At 28.8% G+C, this 8,011-nt stretch overlaps 1 protein-coding gene across 1 annotated transcript in view; it reads left to right on the forward strand.

The window, feature by feature from the left end:
- LOC126736460 (putative transcription factor SOX-15) overlaps positions 1 to 8,011 on the forward strand; it is a 302,005-nt gene that overhangs the window by 102,148 nt on the left and 191,846 nt on the right. The gene's annotated exons all lie outside the window — the stretch shown is intronic.

Genomic DNA, 8,011 nt, shown 5'->3' on the forward strand with positions numbered 1-8,011 from the left:
TAATTAATAAACATGCTCCTATAAAGCAAAAAATAATTCAAGGCAGGCCATTTACACCGTCATGGATGTCGATACTCCTATAATAAATTTTGGAACCTAAAACTGGAGTAACTACAACAGTACAATCAAAATTTTGCATACCATGATTTTATATCCCTTGAAAAAAAAATTCCAATAAATCGGCAAACGAATTTTGGAGAAATGCTCGTAATTAATTATTATATTTGTTGCAATAAAAATCCAGTGATTATTCAAGATGCTTTAATATTAAATAATTACTTTCTTAGCTCTCTTTCTACAACATATACAATTTCGAGCGAAAGGGAACCTCTTTATAAACAAAATAGACCCGAGTCACTTACGTCAGAGTTAAACCTTAAATTGATTATTGATATTAAATTTTGTTTTCTGTATTGTAAAAAAGCTTTAGTAAATATTACTAATACTTGCATATTAGAGAAAGAATCTCCAAAATTGGCCATCCTTGTCCATGAAGTAAGGTTTAAGCAAAACAAGAAACAAACTAACCGCCTTTGTTTATTAAGTTCAGTAACGCATTTGACTTTATGGCACAAAATGTTGTCAGCAAAATTAGATTATTATGGTTTATCTAACATTATTATTATCTGTTTTAATTCATATTTAGTTGGACTTACTTAGTGTGTTCTTCTCAATAATGAACCCGACAAAATTAAATCCAGTTACCATTAACTACTGGGCTCCCACAATGTTCAATATTAGGGTCACTGTTATTCTCAGTGTATGTTGCCGATAATTAGAGAAAAAAACAGTTGTTAGTACCAAACTGCCACAATTTAATAACAACAAAGTAAAGTAATTAGCAACATAAAACTCACTCATAAATAATAATTTTGTGCGTTGTTTTAGGGACCCAGTTTAATTTTGTTAACTTTTAAGGGTTAAGAAGGAGTCAATTAATATTCCAGCTCTTCAAATTTTTTTTTCTTTTATTGCCAACGGTTTCGGCCTATATTAGGTCTTCTTCAGAGCGAACAAAGAGAAAAAAAACCAAAGCTTCTCTTTAGACTGTAAAAAGCGGAACATAGCCGTAGGTTTTAAATGATTCCACTTGATTTATTCGTTTTTGAAGATATTAAACTGCTAGTGTGTAAATAACAACAATAATAAATGTTCATGATTGTTGTTACTGATTCATTTAATGAATAATGAAATTTTTAAAAATCTTCAAATTTATACATAGTTTAAAAAGAAAACGTGATTTGCCGAGTCAATTTGAAAATTAGCCAGAGAATTATCTAGCCAGCTTTTTTTCCCTAAATAGTGTTTCTCAAATTCTTTTTCTTGATATTAGTTTACATTGAGATATTATACACAAATAAGAAAATTAAAAAGGCAGCAAGGCATTAGGGAAAAAAGTATAAGAGAGTCAAAGGTATGAAAGGAATTTTTATTAAAATGCTATTTCATTTATTACTGATTGTTTTCCCAAAAAAATACCGAGATTTCAATCTTTTCATTAAAAGTTCTTTGAACAGATAAAAGTCTTAGATAAAAGATTTAGTAACTATAGACTATTTAATCGTAAAAATACTGTATATTTTCCAGTTCGGCATGAAGTTAGGTTTGGATTTAACATCTAGTTATATAGATAACCCACGTGAGTGGTTTTTAATGAGAACATTAATTCCGAAAGATATTTTAAACCCTTATTCGGAGTCTCATCATAAGACTCCAAATAAGCATCTTAAAAAAGATCATAATAAAATCGTCAAAACATAGGATGTAATCAAAAGACGAATACAAATCAAGTAAAATATTCTCTAGATGAGATAAAAATGATTAGCGTTTCTCTGTGGCAGCCGATACACCCTATAATTAGCACAATTTCATACGAAACAAAAATTTTGATACAGATATGCCCAATAAATCTTTTATATTCCGTGATGATTTCAGATGTAAAAGACATTATGGTTAAACTGGTTTATTGCCCAACCTTTAACCAAAAAAGAGAAATATTGGGTATCATAAAAATATATATCCGATTTTCTAAATATTTATTTGTAATTATCGCAGTTACTTATCAGCTGCATTACACCGAGTGGCAATATGGTTTGAATTTTTTTGTAGCGCCAGCAATTAATAGACTTATTTTCTTGACGCTGTTTATTTCTCTCTTCCGTTTTCCTTTTTTGTTTCTCTTCTATTTATCTGGCAGGTTTTCATCGACGTGCAATATAAGAGATTCGATACTATAGAGAGGACGTTATACTCGTAGCTGTTGTACAAATCACTAACTACTTGATTTGAAGTGTAAGTTTCCTTCCGATAGCAAGCCTTGTACTGTCAATAATTCTCGCCTTTAAATTGTTTGACCTTGATAAGTTTAACTGTTGCTTTAAAAACTTCAAATCCTGGCGATTTCAAAACATAGATTTTGACCAATGAAAATTTTGGGCCCCTTTAAATTATTACAGTTTTTAATTACTTTCTCATTTTTCAGAAACGCTACAAATTGCACTTCTATTAGAAATATTAGGGAGGATTTGACGTTCAACATGTGCATATTATTTTTGTGAGCTTCTTAATATCAACACTTATGTTATTTAAAAAAAAATTAATTACAAACTCTATTTGTTCTTCTGATGCACTCCTTTGAAGATCAAATATGACTACACTAGTTTGCCCAAGACAGTGTTCAAATTCGAGATTCTTTAAATTTAACTGACCGCACCTTTTTATCAGTTTAATGAACTGGTTGGTGCTCTTCGAATCTGGATGCAAGAGTCGAGATCTGTTCATCCTTGTTCATATTTGTATTACGATCTTCAGTTTGACAGGCAGAATTTTCTATTACTTTCATTAATTTTACATCATTAAGTAATTTAGACATAGTATGTAAGTATGTAGCACCCGAAAGAAAAAAAATCCTAAGCTGAAGTTTATCAACATGTAAATAAGAAATAAAAAATATGCTAGATAGAAGGTAACACACTAAGAATACTTAAGCACATTGTTGCCGATTTGTAAGACAACGAAAATTTATAAAACGATGTTTTCTTTTTATCCAACTAACAACATCCTAACAACTTAATAATAATACCAATTTATTAGCATTTGTTTTAATGCAGCGATCCAAGTAAAATATATAGGCGCGTACTATTTTAAAAATATACAGGGTGTCCAGTTTAAAATGATATATAGGGAGATATTGGAAACTGGTTAAGATACAGGTTGGACTAGATGAGAAAAAAGTTGCGCAATCAAGCGCCTGTAAATAATCTATCATCTACTTATATAAGCTCGGAATAGCAACGGATATACAGGAGAAAAATGAGTTTTATAAAGGCCTTTTTATATAGTTGAAAGTAGATGAAAAATACAATAACGAAATTTTTAGGGTGGAGGTAAGAAATAAGCGAGAATTTGAAAATAAAGCAAAAAATAATCTAGGCCCACAATGTTGAATAATCCCGAAGTTAAATTTGGTTTTTCTTATGAGCGCCATACAAAATTTTTGCAGTTTTAAATTTCTCTTTAGAAATACTCTTCGACCATGTATAACATGTTTAAGTCCGGTCAAGATAAATAAATAAAATTAACGAAATTAAGATTTCATGATAGTAGGCTTTAAAATTTCTACAGTTGCTTTCCAGGTTGCCTCTCCACTTGTTGGAAAATTTGTTATTTAAAAATTCTGGGATAATATATCCCCTATGTGGCGAAGTGCCGTCTTATTGGAAATACAAATTTTATAGTGTAGTTACTGGAAACTTTACAAGTGTTTTAGCTGAATTAGTTTGTAAGAGGTTCAAATATCTTTCGGAATTGATGTTCTCATTAAAAAACCACTCACGTGAGTTATCTATATAACTAGATGTTAAATCCAAACCTAACTTCATGCCGAACTGGAAAATATACAGTATTTTTACAAGTAAACAGTCTACTTGTTACTAAATTGACTTTTATCTGTTCAAAGAACTTTTAATGAAAAGTTTGGAATCTCGGTATTTTTTTGGGAAAACAATCAGTAATAAATGTAATAGAATTTAAAAAAACTCTTTTTATACCTTTAACTCTCTTATCCTTTTTTCCCTAATTCCTTGCTGCCTTTTTAATTTTTTTATATGTGTATAATATCTCAATGTTAACTAATATCAAGAAAAAGAATTTCAGAAACACTATTTAGGAAAAAAAAGCTGGCTAAATAATTCGCTGGCTAATTTTAAAATTGACTCGTCAAATCACGATTTCTTGATGAATCAGTAACAACAATCATGAACATTTATTGTTGTTGTTATTTACACACCAGCAGTTTGATATCTTCAAAAACTAATAAATCAAGTAGAATCATTTAAAACCTACGGCTATGTTCCACTTTTTACAATCTAAAGAGAAGCTTTGTTGTTTTTTTTCTCTTTATTCGCTCTGAAGAAGGCCTAATATAGACCGAAACCGTTAGCAATAAAAGAAAAAAGTTTTGAAGAGCTGCTAAAGAGCTTCTGCAAAAAAATTCAAACCATATTGCCACTCGGTGTAATTCAGCTGATAAGTAACTGCGATAATTACAAATAAATATTTAGAAAATCGGATATATATTTTTATGATACCCAATATTTCTCTTTTTTGGTTAAAGGTTGGACAATAAACCAGTTTAACCATAATGTCGTTAAATCTGAAATCATGACGGAATATAAAAGATTTATTGAGCATATCTGTATCAAAATTTTTCTTTCGTATGAAATTGTGCTAATTATAATGTGTGGTGGTATAAAGGTGTATCTATCGGCTACTACAGGGAAATGCTTATAATTTTTATCTCATCTAGAGAATAGTTTACTGGATTTGTATTCGTCTTTTGATTACATCCTATGTTTTAACGATTTTATTATGATCTTTTTTAAAATGCTTATTCGAAGTCGTATGATGACACTCCGAATAAGGCTCTAAATAGATTGAGACTCACAAAAATAATCATTTATTGTATTATAAACAGCTTATAAATTAAACAATAGCAATAGTAGGAGCTGAAAAAAGGGCTTCTTAAAATATAAATAAACGCTTAGTAACACCAAAGAAAAGTGGAATTTATTTAAAAAAATAGAAATTTTTAAGCCTAATATAACTACATTGCCTAAAAATTTGAATAATCCTAATGAAATAAGTACGCATTTTTCGGACATAAATCATAATCTACCTACGGCTGATCATGATCTTTTAAATTATTATCGTAATATTAAAGTAACGCGAAACTCATTCAATTTTGTTTGCGTGTCGCAAAATATTATTATGAATATCTTGGGTAAACTTCAGCTTAAAGCAAGCGGTCGTGATAATCGAATTTTGAAGCTTGTTTTATCTCAATATTGCCAGTTTTATCCAAAGTTCTGGAGAAGTATCTTGAGCAACAGGTTATAGTTTTCTTAACAAAAAATTCAGTTCTTTCTTAAAAACAATCAGATTTTCGTTCTAATTATAGTTGTGGTATAACGCTTTGTGAGGTAACTGATCATATTATTATTAGATCTTTAGATAGACAGGTCATCAATTCTTGTCATGATGGATTATAGCAAAGCTTTTGAGACGCTTTACCACGAGGTTTTATTGTCAGTTTTTGACTTTATAAAAGCCAAGAACTGACGTGAAAAGAAGTAGGTTTTTCTAAAAGTGCTGAAGAGCTCGTGGAGAGCTTTATCACAAGTAGAAAATTCAAAAGAGAAAAGTGTTTTCATGGCAGTACTACAGGGCGCTTTTCACGGTTCCCTTTTTTATTCTATTTAGAGTTTGAATCTACTTAAATTTATAATTATTATTATTACTATTATTATTATTATTATTATTATTATTATTATATTATATTATTTTAAAATTGGTTTAAGAGAATAGAATGCATAAAGTAGTCAGTTTTTTATTTAAAATGGTAAAACAAAATTTAACTAGGTCACTATTTTTTTTTCAAATTTTAATATAATATAATGTAATGATAACAAAAAATATAAATTCAATTTGTCGTAATATAAGAGGTGACAATGTCTACAACCGACGACATCAGTTTCACTTTTCTTTCACATAAGGGTGGTCATGCTCATCGTTTCCGTGACCACGTTCACTTATGTATTTTCTCTTTAATTAACGTCACTTTCTTATTATTTACATCATAAATATTTTTTTATTAATTTAATATTTTAAGTAATCATAATAAAGGGATAAAAAAATCAGTTATCAAAGTCACTAATTTATACGCAGAGCTACCTACTTGTAGTCGTCATTATATCGCATCGCAGTAGTCGATGACATCAAGGAGCTCGATGATAAAATCCGAAACAAAAGAAATTCGATACGACTTCGAATTGAGTCGGACGCGCCAAAAACGCCTGTTTTTACCATAAGCGCACAGTTTAGTTTGTAGATGATAAAGTAAATTTTGATGAGAAAAATTTTGAAATCTTGATCTTTTAGGATTAGGGTAATCAAATTAACAAAAACTATACTCTTTGGATGACTGACATTGACAACATAGACCTACTAAATAAGCTGAGCATTGGAATTATTATAATCAACTAAAAGATCTAACTACTAACATTTGAAAAAAAGATTTATTTAAAAAAGTTTCAAAATAATAATACTAAAAAACAAGGAGTGACTAAAAAAATTTAATATGCTGGGTTCAAAATCTACTCAAATACCTGATAACTTTAAAAACCAAACGAACCAATGGTCAATTTTTGTTTAACAATGTTACAGAAGAGCAGGTTTCTAATATAATTCTAAAAGTTAAATCAAAAGCTTTTGGAATTGATAATCTGAATATAACATTAATTTTACTGATTGAATTTAGCCATTTTCGATCCATTTCAATTTTGCCTGTACTCTCCTCATATTTAACTGATAGATTTCAAAGGGTAGTTGTGGAGGATATATTTTCTGATTTAGAGCGGGTAACGGTAGGCGTTCCTTAGGGTTCAATATTGGGACCTTTCTTTTATAGTATTTTTAGCTCAAATATCATAAATTCACTGCAATGTCAGTATCATCTATACGCTGATGACACGCAAATATATAAATGCAAATGCTGATAATAATTATGATTTAAACAAATTATTAATTGTGTCAAATGATCATTTACTTAAAAGAAAGATCAGCAAAAGCTATATTTTTTTGTTCTTATTGAAAAAATGCAAAAATCTCGCTTACGTTTTATATATGGATTACGACGAACATAACATATGACAACCTATCTCTTATAAGCTAAAAGAATTGGAATTGCTTAGCATGGTTAAAAAATGCATTTTGCACTCATTGTGTTTATTTTATAAAATAATAAAATTTAAAAATTCTTATATAATTAGATTAGATTTCGGACCGATGTTCATAATCTAAATATTCGACAATACATTTTAACCGTGCCAAATCATGAAAAACAACTTTTTAAGAAGTCTTATTCTTATTTGATCCCATCGACCTTATATAGTGTTTTAAAAACTATATAAAACTGAACCTCCTCTGTGGTCTCTGAAAAGTACTTTAGATTTATGTCTTGGCCCTTACTATGTATTAATTTATATTAATAGAGTCTATTGCTTGAAATTTTATAGTGCGTTTCTGTAAAATATGATTTAATATTCTATAGCCTTTTTTTGTTCCAACGTTTCATCGGCAGTGCCAATGTATACCGGTATTTATAGAATTTTTTAAATTCAAGGCTTTATTCAACTTCTTTTTCTTGGTGTAAAGAATGGAAGCTGAAATTGCCTTTTATTCCATGAAATTTTGATTTTTTTTATACACTGTATTATTATTATTTTTGTAATATTACATTATTTTCATGGAATAATAAAAGTATTATTATTATTATCATTATTATTATTATTATTATTATTATTATTATTATTATTATTATTATATATTACAATACCAAAGGACAATAACTTATAAGAGAGAGCCGTAGCCAAAAAATAAACATATATTTGGACTTATACCGGGAAGAAGATAAAATGGTACACTTAATAACTATTTTACTCTTTAAGATAAA

The sequence above is a fragment of the Anthonomus grandis genome, chromosome 5 (genome assembly GCF_022605725.1).
Source record: "Anthonomus grandis grandis chromosome 5, icAntGran1.3, whole genome shotgun sequence".
NCBI classification, from domain to species: Eukaryota; Metazoa; Arthropoda; class Insecta; order Coleoptera; family Curculionidae; genus Anthonomus; species Anthonomus grandis.